Source organism: Ptychodera flava, chromosome 10 (genome assembly GCF_041260155.1).
Source record: "Ptychodera flava strain L36383 chromosome 10, AS_Pfla_20210202, whole genome shotgun sequence".
Classification (NCBI taxonomy): Eukaryota; Metazoa; Hemichordata; class Enteropneusta; family Ptychoderidae; genus Ptychodera; species Ptychodera flava.
In genome coordinates this window covers 38,881,736-38,903,418 of record NC_091937.1, presented here as the reverse complement: position 1 = coordinate 38,903,418, position 21,683 = coordinate 38,881,736, and the positions used below count along the sequence as shown (strand labels likewise).

At 39.1% G+C, this 21,683-nt stretch overlaps 1 long non-coding RNA gene across 1 annotated transcript; it reads left to right on the top strand.

The window, feature by feature from the left end:
• Positions 1-960: 960 nt before the first annotated feature.
• On the top strand, positions 961-21,455 carry LOC139142728 (uncharacterized). Its single transcript, XR_011554464.1, has 3 exons — positions 961-1,097; positions 1,232-1,956; positions 19,692-21,455. It is a non-coding gene; the product is annotated as an uncharacterized lncRNA (long non-coding RNA).
• Positions 21,456-21,683: the final 228 nt, after the last annotated feature.

The following is a 21,683-nucleotide window of genomic DNA, read 5'->3' as shown; positions in this document are numbered from 1 at the left end:
CATTGCACTTCCTCTGTCCTCTCTTTCAAACTTCATGGAGTTAGGGAGGCTCCATATGCTATCGCGAGGTGAAAAGGGCTTGTGGGAAGATTGCCATGGGCGACTGGCTGTTATTGGCTGTTTTCGTTTGAATATCACATATGCAAGTGAAGTGACTGGGTATAGCCATAGAGTTTGGTTGGATTTGTAACAATAGGAATGAAAATGTCAAATTTTTAGTATACATTGTGCAATTTTAATTGAAAATGAAGTCAGACAACGGTTCGCAATTCGCTATTGTTAGACATTTTAGCGCCTATGGAACGGAACGCAAAGTCTTGTGGGTAGGCCAAAACACACATAACGTCACCCGCTTTCTAAGTTGGTTAGTAGGCCAATGGCAGTGTTGGCTCTTTATCAGTTGATCATATGAACTTCTATTTTAATACATGTATTGCTGTGGAGATGTAAATGGTCTGTTCTGACGATGACTGATTTGTTGAGCAGCCGTCATGTATAATCATCTGCACTCTCATCTTATACCGCATATTTCTCTTTTTATATTGCGCAACTGGAATGACCAAATTGTGGAAAACTTTCCCATTAACTTTTGTTTCACTCATTACACACAAACATATGCGTGCGTGGTTATGTCTCTCTGCGCATGTCGAAACAATGCGCGAAATATGAGCTCCGAATAATCCGATGGTTTTTGCGTGTCCCTTTTTTCGCTTTTGCATCGAGCAGCTCAACAGACACGAAGGAATGGCAAGGAAAGGCAGACTCGATACTAAATATTCTCCTGGCATCTGATGTATCCTATCGAAGACACCAGAGATGTGAAATAAACAAATTGATACGACGTGTGAAAAGTACCGGTATTATCTGAATTACTGAATAGCAGGCTATCAGTTGTTAAAATTAGATCTCTAGCTCTTCAGTCACCGTGGTGTCCGCTAGTTCACCCGTATCATTAATTCTGAGATATACTTACCGCGTCACGTGTTCCCAGTCTTCGATAGCTCCGTACAGCAACTGCGACTGACTGGGATATGATAGGACGGCATTTGTGACTCCCGTGGCTGCCAGAAATCCAGTGAGGACGTCGCTAATACATCGTAGGTCTTTCTTAATATTAAGTCTTGCAAAATTCCTTGCTTGTTATTATGTATTGATTGATCAATGGGCAGGAATCGTCACCTTTTTAGCCACGCCAAATCTGAACGGTTCAATGTTCTTTCGGAATCCGCAGGTCTACACCACAAGCATGGATTTTGGAGTGGAATTTGATTTCGAGGCTATGTTAACAGACCAGGTTGTTCACGACAACGCACAGGCAGCACACGCTGTGTATCAAATGCTTGGTATCGAGCCTGATCTTAAACGACTGCCACCTCGAAAGTATCTCAACGCTTTAAACTTCCATCCCGCCGAGCCGACAGAGAACGGACGTGAAGAATTTGAACGGAGAGTGCAACATCAAATGGTTTGTTTGGAAAAAGTAGAGTGTACCGAGACGTCCTTGATCGGGGCAGTTCGCGTCGCTAATGTCGGCTTCTGGAAGCGAGTTACGATCAGATACACGAGAAATAACTGGCGTACATTCGAAGATGTGGAAGCAAGCTATGTCGACCCAGAACTGACGGAAGAAAGCGAGTCTTTATGCTCCGCGTCGTCCAACGAGAAAAGCGATGGCGAAGGAGAACACGATGCAACGGTGGTCTGCGATGGCGAAAAAGTTTACCGACCAAAACGCGCGACGGAACAGTTCCAATTTGAACTGCCAGTACCGAAAGACTTCGGTGTTGGATCTCGTGTGGAGTTCGCCATTTGCTACGAAGTGAACTTGCAGACCTTTTGGAACCAAAATGGCAGTAATTACATATTCGAATGCTCAACAAAAGACGTCAATCCTCGCCATATTGAGAGCGCAAAGTGGTGGCACCATTTTGTGTAAACCATGGAAAGTGTGCTGTGGTAAGTATCATAGAAGCCTTCAACGAAGTCCAAACTAATGGTTAATTCCCTCCCAGCTATTCCAAATTAAATACCTGACGATGTTTTATTCTAGAGATATGTTTAAAATGAGGAGTTTAACATCCGGGTATAGTGTATATATGTGAAAAACAAAGGCCAAAGCTATCTGCAGTGTGTACTGTATGTTTCCCGAGCGATGGTTGTACCGTACCATGCTCTATAGTCGGCGAAATGAGGGCTATGAGCCTCACGGTATGTACCCTCCGACATTGATTCTGGCTTCATTTCAATGAATTTTTGCAGGGTGCAACTAAACTATGATTTGAAAACGCAAAAAAAATTCAGAAAGTTACAGTAACTGATTTTTATTAAATGATTTTTGTTATGTGCAATGTAAAACTCTTAGAAGAAAAGTCTTTGTAGCTTGTAAAACTTAACTTTATTTTGGCCCCAGTTGTCCTGAGAAATAGCAAATTCCTGATTTTTGTTTGCATGTATATGTGTATCAACTTTGCGTAGAAAATATGTCTGGAATATTGTACAGACAGTCGGACCCCTTATACGTGTTACAACGACGCTGGCAACGTTCCAATGTGAAAGCTATACACCCAGCATCTCACCTCTCCAATTATAATATCCTCAAATTAGTCTCCGTATTTCATGCCATTAATGTAAATAAAAGGCCCTAACTTTTGATAACTACTTAATGGATCAGCAAGATTATCGTAATTCACCATTACATGTTACTTATTGCCGCCTCTGTTGCGCGCTGAGCCAACTATGAAATATTGTTCAACATCACATTGCTAAGTAGGATTCCGACATATACATCTCTCTCTCTCTCTCTCTCTCTCTCTCTCTCTCTCTCTCTCTCTCTCTCTCTCTCTCTCTGGTACAAAGACAGGGGAAATATTAACACAATCACATATCACATCAGCTGGTATTACAAGTATATTTTTGAGATCTCAATCTAAAACGGTCGGCTGGGATGGTGTCGTTTTAACTCGAAATGAATATTTTATTCCTAGTAAGCCAATGTGAGAAAATTCGCCTTTTTCTTCATGGTCACATGTACGAGAACAGAATGTTTTTGGTTCTATAAATGATACCTGCCACTTTTGTGACGGCATCACCTGATCACCACCGACTCGCCGCCGACTCGAATTACTCGCGCTGACCTGTCGTTCACACTTGCACTGATTGTACCCTCGATGGTATACGTGGTGTAACTTATAACGATGTGTATACGATTATACGTCACGCTACCAGTGCGTTTAGCAAAGCTGCCTGACTTTTGAAATACTATACTAATGCAACTACACTATTCTTTATGGCCCTGTGTAGGCGACTGTTACCAACTATATATCAAATTGTTGTCAAAACTTGTTGTCAAAAGGATAAAGCCGCTGATTGTGAGGTTAGTTGCTGTAGTTGGTCATATCCTTGAAAGGTGCTGAAGGAGACGCCCATAAATTTCTAAATTCAAGCCCAAAAGGAAGAATATTATACTTTCATATGCCTTTTTTTAAATATATCTTCAACAGTGAACGGGTGCTCTAACGATCTACTATATGCAAACGCCCGCCTATAATGGTGGCAAGTATAAAGGACAGTATTCTCGCAAGAAATGATATTTCCTGATATCGATGCTGACAACCCTCCTGTCATTTAATGGTGTACCCCTGATTAATTCAACAAATTCTACATTAGAATTATAGTCTCTTCTCGTCTGTTTACGACTCGTAAACTATAGAGAACACAAGTCAAGCAATGTAACCGGGCTGCATATTTTCTGTCAGTTCACCATTTTATTCATGAATAGGAAGCTTTTAGGAGAAACGAATACTTCTCCGATTTTTACACTTTCTTCTTCCTGCGAGCTCCTCCCCACAACATTCTTTGCGCTTATTACACGGATCAGGCGAGATTTACTGTTTTCGTGCGTGCACAATGTCAATAATAATTTCAATACTATAGTGGAAATATAACGTCGGATAAAGTTGCTGTGAAAATGCATGGTGATAAGCACGTGACTGATCTCTTTGTGGCTGTAGACGCCTTATTGTGTAAAGCTTGAACTTTGCTTAGCATATTGGAGCGGAAATGAAGACTGATTCGTGACAATGCAGCAATTGCGCCGTTCACCACGAAAGCAGAAAGAAAATAGCATAATTTCCCTTTCTGATGACATAATTACTCGCGACAAACTCATCCTTATATAGCCTATAATAGGCAGGATAACGAGTCTTCCAATGTCAGTCTGAAGGTCGCAAGCTTATAAGTTCAAAATCTATCTTCCGTATGTCATAAACAGTTTTAACCAACTTGAAAATTTGCCGTGTATTGACTACAAATGCCAGTGAATACGCTTTGAATACTAGTTCCTGGTTATGGATATCGGGCGCCAGTTTGGCAAACAGACAGACACACACACACATAACACACACACACAGACAATGTTAGTGCACGTGAGGTAAGCTTGCAGTCTCGCTTTCAGCTGCGAATCCTCAGTGTTCACTTTTTCTGAAAAAAGTGGGTACGGATTTACAACGAATAAGAACATCATTCAAATAGCCAGTTCTCTCTGTTCAATACATAATGTAAAGCTGACGTGAAAAAGTAAACCCTACCTTTGTCGAAAATCGGTAGTAGCTTTTCTTACAATAAAACTAAGGACTTGATGGCTGCTCTTTTGTTTTGCAAATATAAACTTGTCCTTTAAATATAAAACAATTTTAGATATCGACTATGATTTTGAAATAACCAATTGAGACATTCGTTTGGGAAATGTAAAAACCATGTATCTGTTTGCGATGGTTTGCAATAAAAAGTACTTTCACCTTTACTTCGAGCTACATGAATATCTAATCCTTTTCTCGCAGCGGGAGGCATTTTGTCGTTAGGACACTTAGCAAGGCTTGGTTTAGTGCTGACGTGAATTGCATTGCGATACAATTAATTCGGCTAGATAGAATGTTGTCTTGAAATATCACCTCGGGTTTATTTTCAGCCAATAATTCGATGGATTAGCCGGTTAAATACCGCAGAAGTTGAATCTTCAGTCCGTTGTGTTTGTTCCACGAGGGTCGTTGATCATAAAAACCTACCCATACAATCCTTCGTGTTGGTGCTAATTTCTATAATCTCCATGCACATGAAAATCGTCAGTATAATATCACTTCCATGGTGATACATTGCATTATCATTTTCTATAAAAATATTTTATAATGTCGAGTAATTAATAATAAAGCATTAAACGCGAGTGTAAGAAAATATATTTAACATAAGTCTTTCAGACTATAGAGGGATTTTTAGCATTATCGTATGCTTCAATTTTCTTGTAATTCAATGCCTCCCACAGCACTGTTCGCAATTGCAGTATTCCTTCCAATCATTCTATTTTTACTTGATGTATACGATTACAAACGAGCATGTGCTACGGAAAGTATCGAATTTCATACATCATAAACCATTTCTTATCACACAGATATCTGTGTCTTTGGTGACTGCAGTAAATATTTGAAAAAACAAAAACAAAAGCAGAGTATACAAGGCTTTAAATCTCAAGCAGTCAACCAAACTGCGGTCGTTGTAAAGGAGACGTCGCTTTAGGGGTATTTACAGACGAACGCTGCTTTCTTCAAATTTATTTCTTCAACTCATGATTAGAATATCATGAGTGGTCTTGCATGCTTGATAATGGAAAAACTCTTTCGACTTTGTGACACTAACATTCTTGAACCGATTAAATCAATACGACCAACGTCACAAGGTTAGACCAAGCGGGCTTTTGCGTACGTGTTGAATGTTTGAACTTAAGATTATAGGGCAAAACTAGGGCATATTGAAGCTCGTATGCTACTGTTGTGTATACAACTGACTGTTATGTGAATACTTTGCAATACGCGAAATCACATCACATCGAGGCGCACTTCTAAATCTTTCGAATTCTGGGAATACAACCCTCATGCAGCAGTTCGATGCACTATAGGGAAAACTTGCGAGACTGGAGCGAGAAAATGACGCTTTCCCGCAATCAGTGAGAATCTGTTCTTATTCTCACCGCTGTCGGTGAGAAAATTTTAATCTCCACTAGAGACTGGTGAGAAATGCACTCCTTGGCGAGAATCAAGTGTGAGAACAAATTCTCACGGGTTAGAATGGAAATTCTCACCATGTACAGTGAGAATTGAAATTCACTGGCGAGAATCATCAAGACTCGCCGTTCATTGGCGAGAATCAGCAAGACTCCCCATTCATTGGCAAGAATCAGAATTTCAATTCTCACTGTACTTGGTGAGAATTTCCATTCTCACCGGTGAGAATTTGTTCTCACACTTGATTCTCGCAAAGGAGTGCATTTCTCACTAATCTCCAGAGGAGATTAAAATTATCTCACCGACAGCGGTGAGAATAAGAACAGATTCTCACTGATTGCGAGAAAGCGTCATTTTCTCGCTCTAGTCTCGCAATTTTTCCCTATAGTGATGTCGAATGAGAAAAGAAGACACCGTAGGTATGAAAATGTTAGGGATGGTTTCGCCTCATCTTGAGGGATGTTACACGGATTTTTATTTCGAAGGTAATAAAGTGGGTTTGCCTGTAAACAATACCTCAGTTCTCGCGAGATCCTTGGCGATTTCCACTGTTAACTTTCTGCCAATCAGAGTAAAGCATCGTGACCCTGCTCGATAGGTGACAGTATTCTTTACGGGAAGAGTCGACCAATCAACGCCCGTCGTAACGTAACAATGCCTTTGACCGTACTAAACAGTACGCTTCACAACTTTTCGATACTACCTTTTATAAGAGCGGAGAACGCGGAACTCGAGAAAGCCACTAGATCTCAGCTCACTTTAATGTTTGACCGCTGGCATAGTTTCTTTCTCTCTGTCTCCTGTATCTTCCGCACTAGTTTTCATAGTTATTGCCGTTTGGTTCCCGCGTCTCTCTTTAGATGATTAAATTATTTTGTCTCATGTTGAAAGTCTTTGTCTTCCCGTCGTCAGCGTTACTTTGAATTCCTGTAGTTGATGCAGGAATAACATTATATGAAATATTTCACATTTCACCATAAAGTTTAGCCTTTGTTTTCGATTTCAGTTACAGAACATCTTACCTTTAAAGACAGACAACTGTGACAAATGAATGTGAAACTTTCAGATTTTACGAATGCAGCAAAGATCTGTGCGGCTGGTAACACTCGCGGTTTTTGAGAGTTACCTTACATGGCTCCCAAAGTAGTCCTGGACAGAGACGTGACGTCATTAAGAGAGGACAATTAGGAGTAGTCTGTCCCTGCCCCATTCCTATTTATTTTTATCTATTTATTTATTTATTTCGAGAACAAGCTCATACATCAAAAACATACAGAAAAAAAGGGGGACTGAAAAACTATAAATAACTATTAAAAAACTAAATCATGATGGAAATTAAAACTGTCAGACAGAGAAAACTTTAAAAGCAGTCGGAAAACAGTCTTTTCCAGAACAGGCTACCACACATAATATATGTATTGATAGCAGCACTAATAAGAGAATTTTCACTATTCATCAGCCTCATATAAAATTTCGAGCGTAAAGTGCGCTGTTTACTTTCGAAAGTCAAAATGTTGCTCTGAACAAAAGTGTTCGAGATACTTAATCTTCTGTCAATACCAAACAAGATTCTAAAACCGTTGTTATAAGCAACGCGAACAATATTGATACACTGATTTGTGAATTTACTTCAAAGATGTTAGCAGTACATAGAAGTACAATATGTTATAAAAAGTCTCGTTTTGACAGAGTACGAACAGTTCCAAAACTCACGGATTAACATGTTAGCTCTGGCATAAAACAACCTCATTTGACGCTTACTATCATCATTATCATCGCCATTGCAGTTGAAAATGACACCAAGATAAGAATGCTTATCTACAAAAGAAAGCTCTTTGTCATACAAGTACACATGCGGAATCTTACAAATATTAAGCATATTAGGCAAAATGGCAAGACACTTAGATTTCAAAGCATTAAAGACAATATCATGGTCATTAGCATATTGAGTACAAATATTCAAGAGGTTGTTGATACCCTTTACACTAGGACAAATCAGTACTATGTCATCAGCATATAACACTTGATTCATGCACTTTCCACCGAGGAAGCAGCCGATATTTTTTTTTACAAGTAAATGGCTAAGTTTATCAACATAAACTGAAAAAAGACGCGGAGAAAGTATACCTCCTTGTCTCACACCATTACATGTTTTAAAATGTTTAGATAAAACAGAACCCCATCTTACAGCAAATTCTTGATGCCTATACCGCATGAGCAGCGCAGCCAGCGGTAGAAATGGTATAGGCGACCAGACCAAGTTACTAGCGTCGAATTGGCCCAGGCCTTTCTGTATTGTCTTGTCATAACAAATTCAACACTTCTGTTCGGCGTGGATGAGTTCATTGGTCTCCACAATGCAAACCAAAACTGACCGCGATACTGTCAGATAAGACCATCAAGTGTCGATATAGAGCTCTATCTGGGAGAAGGAACACTAACTGAATAATTCGGAACATTGGAATTCTGTCAGTTTGTGAGACATCTGAACCCACTCCTTCATCCAAGAAATCTCAGCTGCCGCGTTATGCTACCTTGAAAAGCACAGTGGCATGCGAAATCTAAAACTCAAGTGATTATTTTTCTGGTTTATTTAGTTGTACTGTGTTCCGTTTTATAACACCTTACTTTCAGAGATTTGATAGATGAATATTTCAATACGCGTTAGTTCACTATTGTACTGAACCGGTTTCCCATGCCTTAGCCCTTTAATGGAAGAAAAATACTTTTGAATCAATGCATATTTTCAAATTATTTCATCAATAAAGCACACAATAATCAGTAATTGAAAAAATACGAGTCATTATCTTCTTACATTATCGATAGGCCCGCACATTTTGGCACATTATATCAGATGACTCGTCACTATATCTATAGTCTCTATAGCCTTTTTTGTTTTTTTCAAGGTTCCTTTAATATGAGGAACGTCATTTTTCTATGCGTCGCATTGGAAGAAAGTGTTGTTGAATGTTGGTCGTTGGTGGCGCTAAACTACCGCCTCGCTCTTGGAGCGACCATACGCTTTCATCAGATGTTATCATTACACAATTACCGAAACACTGACAAATACGTGAAATAATTATTGGTTGGTCAGCAGCTACTTTGTCGGTGTTCTTTGATATTTTCTATCGAGACAAATATAGTGATGAATTCCTTTGTGCACCTTTACTTTTTTCGAAAATCGATGTTTCCCAAGAATTAACACAGGGATGGCGGCATAAAATTAAATTACAAATAATTCCCGTATTAACAACCCGAATTGTCCTTGTTCCTCTAAGCCCCTCAAAAAATGTTATCACAGAATCGGGTAACGAAGAATTGTCCTTGATTTTTACAGTATATTAGCGGCACTGCATGCAAAAGCACTCTCTACTCTGGGAACTGACTGACATTTTGGCACATTGAATAACACATTTTTAATATTAATGTTCGTCATACATTTGCATCATGTTTCCAGTTTGAGAGAAACCGATGGGTCAATGCCAAATGTTAGCTCTATTATATAGGTTTACTCCATTAATAAATTCTTCGTTGTTTACGTGTGTGGTAGTTAGAATGCTATAGCCTTGGACTGAGGAGGCAAGTATCGACGAGTCATTAACTAATAGTAAAGGTAGAACGCGTCTCGGGGATAGATATTTTGGCTCGAAAATCGAAACTTATGTTTCCCTACAGAATTAACACAGGGATGGCGGCCATCTTAAATTTCAAATAATTCCCTTATTTAGCGACCCGAATTGTCCTTGTTCCTCTAAACCCCTCAAATGTTTATGTCGGCACCATAACATCGTAGACGGAAAGCGGCAGCTATTATGTTTGTTCGCTTTGATTACTGTCAAATTGCAAATGTAGTTCGGGAAAACTCCAAAACTGGTGACGTTTAGGCTGCGTTCACAAATAACGATTAGGGGGGGGGGGGGGGCTGGAGGAATCTCGATTGAAATCTTATTTTTTTTCAGACCCCCCCCCCCTAAGTACCCTAAAAAAATTTCAAATGCCCCCCTCTATATTGTCAAAATTTCTCAAGTCCCCCCCCAACCATCACAGGCCCGCATATTTGTAAAGGATGTGAGCGCAGAAAAAATAAACATGTATTGCGCCGTTCTGCTCACAGGTGTTCAACACTACCTGTATTAGCACTTTGTATAGTCATATTCCCAAGGTAAGTTCTTTAAATGCATCAGTGAATTTTTTAGATTTATTGGTCTAAAAGCCAACTTGAGTTAATCCAACTCTGGCCAGGTCAATTGCTCCTGTTGAAGAGCACACAAAATGCAATCATGAGAGAGTAGGAAAATTGTGAATTCTGGCTAATTGCCGTATTGCACAGTGACCTACCAAAATATTGTTTCAAAACTACGAGACCTATATGAATTAGATGCTACTCAAAATTGACAATACCGGAAGGTTAAAATATTCCATCAAATAAATGTTTTAATCTCTGAAATTTTGGGTGTGATGATTGCAAATTTGGTTAAAAAATAAATAATTCCATTTGGTCACATATTTTTTCTTTTAGTCTTTACTATACAAAGTTTTACTTCTGTATCATTTTATAATAAGAGTGTGAAAATTTAGAAAATCAAGCATGCCATGGTGACCCCATCTTTTTTCTTTAATATTTGATTATTCTCATATGCCAGAATTCAAACATTTCTATGTTTTCTTCCATGTGTTGCTCTCTGGCCTGATCTTGTGTACAAGTGAGTTTCACTGTCATGAGTGTCATTTGACCAAAACTCTTCTTCAACTACCATGTACATCAGAGTCAGAGCTGTCTCTTTCACTGTTCAGGTATGCAGTGACAGTGACACTGCAGTAGCAGGGTAGTATCTGATAGTGACACTACCCGTAGGCAGTAGCTGTATTAATTTTGGCAATATTTTTGTTCAGTTTTATAACTGCGTTCTTGTTCTACTCCCTACAGCATGTTGAACTGTCCAGTATTCAGCTTACTATCACAGCCTATGTATGTGTACCATGCATTTGTATCACTGACAACTGACTGTCAATCTGGACTCCAATTAAATTATCACCAAATACATATTTATATTTATATATACGGGCTTTGTCGACAAACTAAATATTGTGTGTTTGAGCATGCTGTAGGGAGATAGCAAGAAACTGTAGTTGTTATATTGCATAGAAATATTGGAGAAAAAATCAATAAAAGAAGCAGCTTCTGCCCTGTTACTAGGCTCAAGTTTGTTTTTTACAACAAATCACACGTTTAGATTTTTTTGAGATAAAAGTCATGAAATGTGACAAAATGGTTCTAGATTTTGTTAAATTATTACTAACATTACAACATTTTGATGACATGAAAAATGGTATTCATTTTTCATTGAATTACCTACAAAAACTTAGAATTGGAAAATGTAAAACTCAAAAGGGACCCAAAAATTTTCAAGTCCCCCCCTACAGGTAGAGCAAAATTTTCAAGTCCCCCCTCCACTACCCCCAAAATTTTCGAAACCCCCCTGAATTCCTCCAGCCCCCCCCCCCCCCTAACCGGTTTTTGTGAACGCAGCCTTATCGTACATATCTCGCGAACCATAAAATATCACGGCCGATATTTGAAGTTCATCAGGATGGAATGATATGGGTATCGGTATATGACAATGATCAACATCCAGCAAATAATTTCCTCGAATTAGGGACCGGTCGTCAGCCCTTTGAAAGGGCTAATGACCAAAGGGGTAAAGAACAGTTAGTGTACCAGATGATCTGTGACCAAACGCGACCTCACGCCAGTCCTTACCGCGCATGTCCTGTGCAAAACGACGTGAAAATTCAATTGGTGCAATGGACTGTCAAAAGAAATGGAAGCGATGTGAGACAATCAACAGAGTAGGACACAGGAAACGTCGACTGGAAAGTCGTTGTACTGCCGTACAATAGTCGACAAAACGTCCGACCCCGAGGACTACAGCAACCCCCTTCAAAACAATCTCCGAGTCTTTCTCCTGGACGCTTGCGAAAGCGGTTTCTTCGACAGATCTCTAACCAACACGATTGAACTAATTGGGAAAATTGGATGGCGAAGTAATGTCTGTTTAATCTGCAAATGCAAGCTTATCTGGTTTTTTTTAAAGTTATACACTTGTTTTATGAATAATGTGTAATATTGCAACATTCAACTACAGGGCACGCTTTTGAGAAATTTGGAAAAGTAAGAAGATCCAATTATCCCGAATTAGTTCCAGTCGTGTGAACCGGAAACATGATTAAATACCTGCACTAATTATTTCATTATCTAAGCGAAAATTTCAAATAATTAGCATAATGAAGGCTACTGGTAAAATGACGAAACAAATAAAATCACGAAAACATTTAATAACGTAAAGAGAATCTCTCAATCGTCATACATTATAGGAAAATGTGAAAATACCGAAATACGATAAAATCACTGAAAAATCGATTAAATAATTGGAATATGGTAGCCGCTGAAAACTGAAATAACGAGACAAAATGAGAACTAACATTACGAAATAATGATAGGTGATGAAATGTTCTGGTATAATATACGGTGGTTTCAATCGGGTTCGAACTCACAACGTACGGTACCCAGTCACCTAGCGGAGAAGCCACAGACAAAACCGCTCGGCTAAATCCCCAATAATTATAGAATTTAGCCAGTACTGAAGAATGTGATATATGGCACAAAACCGTAAGTGCTTTGATCGTATAGCCTACTAAGAGTCAACGGCGCGGCAAGTTTTGAGCAGAATCGAATCCATGTTGCTATTAATGAAAATGTCTGACAATCTTTGTTGTCAACAAACAGTTTAATAGGACTGTCCACATGCCTTGAACCATAACCCACATAAAATTATTCGCAGTTGATAACATGCGGCCTTCGATTCTATAATCCTGATACAAACGTTTACAACGTATCTTTAAAACTAGTATCTGGTGAAATCATCCTCCCCTCCCCTCCCCTCTCCTTCTCTCTCTGAAATCCTCCTCTCTCTCTCTCTCTCTCTCTCTCTCTCTCTCTCTCTCTCTCTCTCTCTCATCGTCGGGAAGACCATATGCACAATATCAAGGTATAACTTTCCAAAGAGTAATGCATCCAGTGTTAAGTCCATTCTTTGCCGCTGATCTCAATTTGACACCCGACACAAATTTGATTCACGTTCATCGTCTGCCTTGATCATATTCTGTATTGGTTTCAGTTTTACCTTCGGATAACTCCCGTCCGCCTTCGCCTTCACTTCGATCTTTCTTTGACAACCTGAACGGAAGTCTTGCCTTGTTTTGTCTCACTTTTGCCTTTCAACTTACTGCTACGTCCGTTATTGCATAGTCAGGTGCACTGAATTTACGCGCAGGAAACTTCAGGGCCGAGTAAGGGGAATCTATCCGTTTCAGTGACATGTAAGCCGCGCTAGAATCCATCGATCCTCCGGTGACTACAGCGGCCGCGTTCAAATCGACAACTTCGTAATCAGTAACATCATCACTGCCGTGGCGATTCGGCGACGAAATAGTCCAGTTGACGTATCTTCTTTGACTTATTCCATGGTTTTCGATCAGACTGATGACATCACAGTAGTCGTAATGTAGTGAATTCTCTTCGTTGTATAACCGAGCTCCGCCACTCTTCTCTCTGGTGTCTACGTCCGGTCTATTTTCTCCGTTAGTTCGTGAATTCTCCTTTTTTCGTACGTCTGTGGCGGCTAAATCTGCGTTTACATACTCTACAGTGTCACCCAATTTGTGCTGATTCGGGTGTTTCGGCGTTTGGTTTCTACACTTGAAATACAAGGTAACGGAAACCAGTGATATCGTCAGAAAGACAACTGCAATCAGAAAGGCACATTGTCACGATTAGGCAAGGTGAAGGTTGATCATCTGAAAGAGGTGAAACACTTTTAACATTCGTAGTCGGCACCGTTCGGCTTGTAGTCTGTGGTGGTCGCCATGCTCCATAGCTCCACCGTGTGTCGTTGAAGCTGTCAACATGTGTTTCGGGCGTGTGTTGAGCAAAGGCTACTGCAACGGTTAGTAGCAAGCTGATCTTGACCTGAATAAGTGTCATTTCACTGACTAAAAACTTTTGAGGTACTATATTATTAACTTTCCGTCAGAGTGGTTGGCAGGCCGCACAGAAGCGATAGTCTTTGTATATTTAAGAAACTGAGGTCAGCGGCGAACAATAACATTGCGGTGATGTTCAAGCACGTGACGTGACACTTGGCAACTTGGGGGATAGGCCAACACACTTTAGATTGGTTTACGGTCATGATCAAATTCTTCAAAAAGTGAAAATTTTGGCATTCTGCCATAAAAGGCGCTGTGCGTAATTCTCGTCAGTACATCCATCAACTCAACTATCATCGCGATTTATGTAATTTCACCTTGATCAGTTTCTTCGGTTCTGATATGGTTATGCAACATTGCAAAAGAATGTGTGACATACATTCACCGCTCATTCAAAATATTATATTCACACTTTTCCCCTGTTGAAATTCTTAAATATCAACTGACATATCAAAAATTTAACTATTACATAATGTTTAAAATGCCACTCAAAATAAATATTATAAAGTTATATATATACATATATATACATATATATATATATATATATATATATATATATATATATATATATATATATATATATATATATATATATATATAAGCAAACAGACAGCATTACTTAATTCAAAACGTTTGTTACCTTACGATTGGAGAGTACCCTGTTTTCGCAAATTGGCATATGGGGTCGGCTTTCTTTCTTTTTCCACAGGGCTGGAGGTCAGACACTATGTGAGCTATAACAATTCAACCCCAACCACCCCCCACACGCAGGTCGAAGAAACCGGCCCGTCCCTTGCCGTGTTTTCAAGCAAACTCAGACATATTTTAGATGTGGCTATGTCGTCAGTCAGGAGCAGTGAGCACTATCATCTGGTTTTACGATCTGAGAACAATAGAATTTTACTTTGGTGTGAAACTGCCATGTACTCAAGAACGGAAACGAGTATGAACTACTTCACTCTACCAATGACGTCATATCGTTTGTTTTTCTACTCTTAAAAAGCAGCAATCAATCAATTAATTAAAATAATTTATAAAACGCGGGTATCCATAGTTTAGAGGCGCTGAACACTGTTATGAAGCAAACGCTTAGATATTCAACATGCCTAGACTCGGGTCTTTCTGTCATAAAGGACACGATTGGTTAAAACAATATTGTGTGCTCTTAGTATTTTTGTACAGCCTGAGTGGATTTTGCGTCTTGCATGCTTGAGAACTGCATGATGATGTGATCAGCAGACCTTGCGAGATTGGATACGATATGTGTGATCATGGACGGACTGTACTAAAGGCCCTATGTACATTTTGGCATCGAGTGAACTCCGGCCAAGTCGTTTCGGATGATCAGGAACTGGAGACGATTATGCCCAGTGCACTAGAACGGATGTTTCGAATCGGTATTCCCAGAATGGGCGAACACATATACAGGGATATTTAATTTACCACGATATTGACAGTTTTAACAGCTGGCTATGAACTACGTCAGTTAAACAGCACTCTAACAGCTGACAAAGAAATGGCGCTTTCCTTTCAACATCTCTTCTCCATTTGCCCCGATGTGACGTTTTCCCTCGAAAAGGTTTTTGTAAATATCGTTCCATGCGAATGTGACCCATTTCTACGCTCTTGCCGGAAAACAGGACTTACAATCAGATAAACATCTCCAATGAGGTCGAGACAAAGTGGGGCAAAGCTACATACGTCTTGATTAATACAAATAGGAAGTGGTTAGGTGGTTCAGTTACACTTAAATATTCTGGTCAACTTGTTTGAAACCGAGAATCCATCATATGTCCATCGATGCGCATGACCATTGGAAATAGAAATATCTCTCCAAGTGAACTTCCGTGTGTTAGCGGCAGAGCTCCGTATACTGCATACGTAATGATGTATCAGATACACACTGACATGGCTAAGCTGAGTGAGTCAATATACCGGATCTAAATAATGTGATCTTAATATGTTAGTTTTGGTCACAATTCATATTATCCCCATCCCCACATGACTACTTCTAAATATATCTTACAGTTGAAGATTTATAATTTAATCATTGTATGATAATTTTGCAAACGAAACTCTCCCCCGGCATTTGGGTCTTTTCTGGACATTCTTAAAATGAACAAACACTTCATTCCAATAAGCTAATTGGCTAATGGTGCGTGAAATACACGCTTGGTGAAACAAGCATGCCTTAAGGTAATATGCACCTCGAAAGTGAAAGACTTAAACTTTTGCTCTAACTTTCCTCAAGGAATCTTTCAATCATTCTCTTTCAAAATCAAGAATAAAAATAGGGGGTCACCGTGCAAATTTTGGTACTAGAGAAACAAATAACCCAAGATTTACCGATATTAGAAATTCAAAATGGCCACCATCCCTGTGTTAACTCTATGGCGAAAATTAAAAATTTTCGAATTTCAAAAAACTAAGCCGGTGAAAAGTTTTCTTTCACCAAGAGCTTTAAAATGAACCCCCACATGTGGTGTATCAGAAGTGAATTGTAAAAGTTTGAGAGTCCGAATGTCTGTCCCCGAGGTGCGTTCTACCTTAATGGATGAAAGAAAAAACCAATGTCAATCACCTACGTGCCATTCAAGTGCGAACTTGAAATGAACCGCACCTGTCAATTATCCCGCAATTGGACGTAATTTTCAAGGGCACATATGACCGGTCTTTCAAAAATTACGTACAGTGTAATAGTATTATTGAAGAAACTAATTTTCATCGGTCCTTGCTTCGAATTCGCATTTTACTTTTTGTTGTTCTGTGCTGGACGTCAGCTGAAATGCTCTGAGACTGACAGTATCGGACTTACTGACATCGATAGATTGCGTAACATCGATAGATTGCGTGACGTTTTAAACGTCTTTTAACGTTATCCGACCCCACAATTGCTACAAATAACGTAGAAATTTCCGCCCTGCAATCTGCCATGTTAGACTTGCCGACATCAATAAATCACCAGGATGTGTTCTCTCCGTCTCATTCATTTCCAGATCTTCTATTGGCCGATGTCACAAATATATATGAAATAATATTTTCAAAGAATCAAGAGTTACAGACAGCTCAAAATTACGTCTTTCATGTATTTCTCTTTAATTCCCTTGTCTCGTTTTGCTAATTTCGACTTGAAATTTCGTCAGATATGTGCATTCCTTTTCATTTTTCATTGATTCATGTCAAAAATGCAATGATTCAAACTATCAGCCCTAACCATGTTGACAAGCAACTTTTCAACTTGAACCTTACATCTCTTTCGTTTCTTAATCCTGACATTGACGTGCAACTCCAGCCTTCGTCCAACATGTGGTGGCGAGGCCCGGGTCTGATGAGATCGACTGCATAAACCAGTAACGTGTATTAGACTTTCACGGAGGGAATCTTTGGAAAATACTGAAAATTAATATTTGAATTTTAAATATGTATCGTCCCATGAAGTTTTTAAAGGGTAGAGTGTCCAGAAAATCCAATTTGAGGTAAAAGATGTGATTTTCAACTTGAAAGAAAAACTGTTTTATTCATTAAGGCCTATTTTTTCATCGTCATTGCTATCCTCTTGACCTCCCTGTCCAGAAGTACTTTTTACTTCTTCAAAGTCCGTACATTCACCTTACTGAGAACGACCTGGTAGGGCCGCGGCCGTTATCCAAACATCTGGGTTAATTATTATCCGTTTTGGTTCACGGAACGCACGTGTACACGCTGGTCGGGACGTGGTCAGACGAGGTTAGCATACTGCGGTAAAACATATCTTTTCAGCTAGCAGCCTTTTAAGCTAATTAAGCCAAGTTTTTCAATTTGAATTCGCAAATTTATAATGTTGCTACTTTAAACATTTCCTTAGACTGGCCCGCACCGCTTGGCTTTTCTTTGCATCAGTTACGGGCTCGCCTGTTCACCCCACGATGAACTACCATTACTGCGACTGTCTACTGAAGTTTATTCCTTCAATTTGCTCTGTTTTGATATTTATATGCCAACTGACTTGAAGCAAGTCTTACTTTTTCCTATATTTACTATGGTTTGAACGTCTTTTTAGATAAATTAAAAACCTAGTTACAGTAAAAATACAAAACAAAAAAGGTTAAAAAAGTACGCAGCCAAATCAACGTGCTTTACAGAATATTGGTCACAGTAGTTGGACGTTGAGGATTAAAATACAGAGAGAGAGAGAGAGAGAGAGAGAGAGAGAGAGAGAGAGAGAGAGAGAGAGAGAGAGAGAGAGAGAGAGAGAGAGAGAGAGAGAGAGACAGAGAGACAGACAGACAGACAGACAGACAGACAGACAGACAGACAGACAGACAGACAGACAGACAGACAGACAGACTTTAAGTTGAAAGGAGATGAAAATATTCCGATTGATTGAGCTTTGTCTGTTATTATGGTTCAATCTTCTGCTATGTTGTCTGCTTTTCTGCCTCCAACCTCCCGCCCTCGAGATTTCAGACCTTTCTTTATACTGTTTTGTGGTCTCCTTCCCTAGAACTTCAATTTCGACGTCAATTGTAGCCATAGCTCACGCACGATGCTACGTGCTACAGTAACTTTCGCAAATCAGAGGTGGATCTTTCGTTCCGAATCGGTGGATGTCACCAACAGCTGCCTTGGTTCCTGGAAGTGTGGGCCAGTAAGATGATGTCCCCACGTAAATTCCCACGACTTAGCCCCGACCGTCACGTATTTCTTCTATCACGTGATGCTGGGACTGTATATCGAGTGAATAGGAGTCATGTGGTTTTAGAGATGTAACTGTTTTGCGAGAAATACTCCCACTTTCAAAACTGTACGTCACGGCCAGCGGAAATGATGCACTTAGTGAGCCGTTATTATTTACGGCCTGGGGTCCGAGGAATCTGAGGGGGTCACTCAAAAAACTTTAATTAAGCTACAGAAGGGAGTTGCTCAAAATGTGGAGAGGAAGGGGGGGGGCTGCTCAATTTTGGGGAAATGTACTAAGCATTTTGTGCAGTTATGAAAATATACATAATGATAGAAAAGAATGAAAATACAATAGATTACAAAATGGTAAAATTTTATAAAAATATGGTAAAATTTGATATATATGTATATCGAGTTGACTATCATATCGTCCAGTATTTCCTTTGTGTATTCTACTAAGCATACAAAGTATACCCTGTCCTCTTCGGCACTAGTTCTGGCAATCTTTTGATGAACACATCATCGCAGAAACAAAGATTTGATACCCTATGCGTAAAATGCATTATGTGCAAACAAATGATTATTTGATGAAGTATATTTTACTCTTATTTATGTTAAATATGAAGAAAATAAATACACTTTAACAGAACAATAAATATTAACTCCATACTTCATAAAACCAGGCAAAAAACTGCAAGTAGGAGTCACTACCAGCACTATAGTATATACCGACTGTGTAACAGAAGATAGTGATGATTAGAATGATATTGATGTTCGTGTTCTCAATTGCACCAGCGGCAGTGGTGATGATGCCATACAGTAGTTTCCAACAATGTGCTCAGAGTTGGAAGGATAGCTTGGTTATAGCCTCATATACAGTGACTGCATCCATAATTGCAATTTCATAAGATCCATCTTTTTTTATTTCAGATTATCGTGAGATCCACGGCAGAAAAACAAAGATGATAATGATATCGACCCTTGAGAAAATCAACCCTATTTGTAGGCATGACTTCTCGTGTGAAGTGATCTTGACCGTTGACCTAAGCACAAAGGTTAACCGTTGATGCGTTCCAGCATGCTTCGATGTATCACACTTTCCCGAAAATGCAGCGGGGTCTGTTTCCATGGAAATATGCAGTACATTACACAAATAATCCTGAACTAATATTTCGACATGACGTGGATTATACGCAATGTCGTAGCAACGTACTGGTATAATTAAAGGTCAGAATGTCATCGTTTGGGCTATGAGAGTGGTGGCGCTCTTTGCTATGATGTAATGGCTACTTTCATCGTATTCATAGTCACCATCGGACAAAACACGTTCGAATATACATGTATAACCAAAAAGTGACTCAAGGTTCGTGCATTAACGAAAAGAAACTGTGACGGAATAAGAGAGAATCCGTCATGTGAGAAAGTACAGAAGGAAACACTGAAACAATTTTGACAAGATATGTATGGAAAATAGCTGTTTAAAAACTGCAAAAAAGGTCATATCACAAGCTGACACTGTGACAGCCGTGAGGACATTTTGTGTGGAGCATATAACAGCGAGGCAGTGAGACAAGAAGCCTATAACAAAACGTTTATCCGTATCAAAAGTGTTTGATGGAGATGAAGACTTGGTCTTTCGCTGTACAGTGCTTTAATTTTTTTGTTTTTTTTTCTCATCAGCATTTTTGCCCAAGGAAGAGTGCATTCACGCCATTATTGTCATTTCAGTAAAAACATCTCCTAATTACTGGTTTCAAATTCTTGTAATAAAAAACCAGTCTTCATAAGAATGAAAAATTCACAGGTGTTATTTTTTCTTCAAAAATGGTAGCATTAGGCCTCCCGTACTCCCCCTGCAAACTGCAAGGGATTTACAGTTTACCTTCTTTTCTCGAATAATTTTTGGGAATTTTCCTGTCGAATTCGCTGCAGGTAACAATATTTAAAGTTCTTTTAGAGGCTGCTTTAGCATTTTCTCTGAAGGACTGAATGTGTTGACACACACAAAAAAAATGAGAAATTGAAAAGGCCTTGTGAAAAATTTTCTTTAAATACGCCATCTTACGAAGTGGTTGAAGTATTTTTTTAAACATGCATACTTATTATGAACAAAATGTACCAGTAAAATCGCAAAACCACGTGGCTTGATCGAACAGTTAAGAGACAACAAGGATTGAAACTTTGTCTGGATTGTTTTTCTCTTGAGTTTAACAATTGATGGAAGAGAAGATCCTGTGATAGATCGATTGATCGATTGATTGATTGCTTGGTTTGGCATATTGACAAAATTTAGATAATAATGTATATTGATCACAGTTCTGAACTTATTTAATGAAATTCGTCATTTCGTTAAAATAATTTCTTATGTTTGAAATGATACGAAAAATATGCGCAGTGTGACATAATTTGAAACCCACTACTCAGCTGTGGCGAACAAAAATCACTCGAAGTCGATTTCTCGCCATTTATCGTTAATGGCACGATGAACAATTAAAGGATCTCTTGTGAGTGTTCTTGAGTGAAATTGTCAATTTCTAATGTGCATGAGAGTCTTGTTCCTTCAGATATTATAATAACTTTCAAAAGACAACTCTGATGTGGACAAGTTGAAAGTTTCTTTTCCTGTTGTAAGTGTAAAAGTCTGACTGAAAATACAACCAACCTTATTAAAGAGTACACATAACATGTTTATCGCACTGTTTGTTTGTCGTTTGGTTTTGTCATTGGTTTGTTGTTAGTTTTGTTGTCATAAACTCGATGATATTGGACGATTGTGGATTTTAGGGTATGTAGACGTACAACGCCTGGACATTTATAAGCCTGTTAAATGTCAAAGTGGGGTAAATGTCAAATGGTGACTTTCCTAGAGTCTATTTCGATGACGAATGCGATAGACATCGGAGCATGTAAGCTAAAACCGTG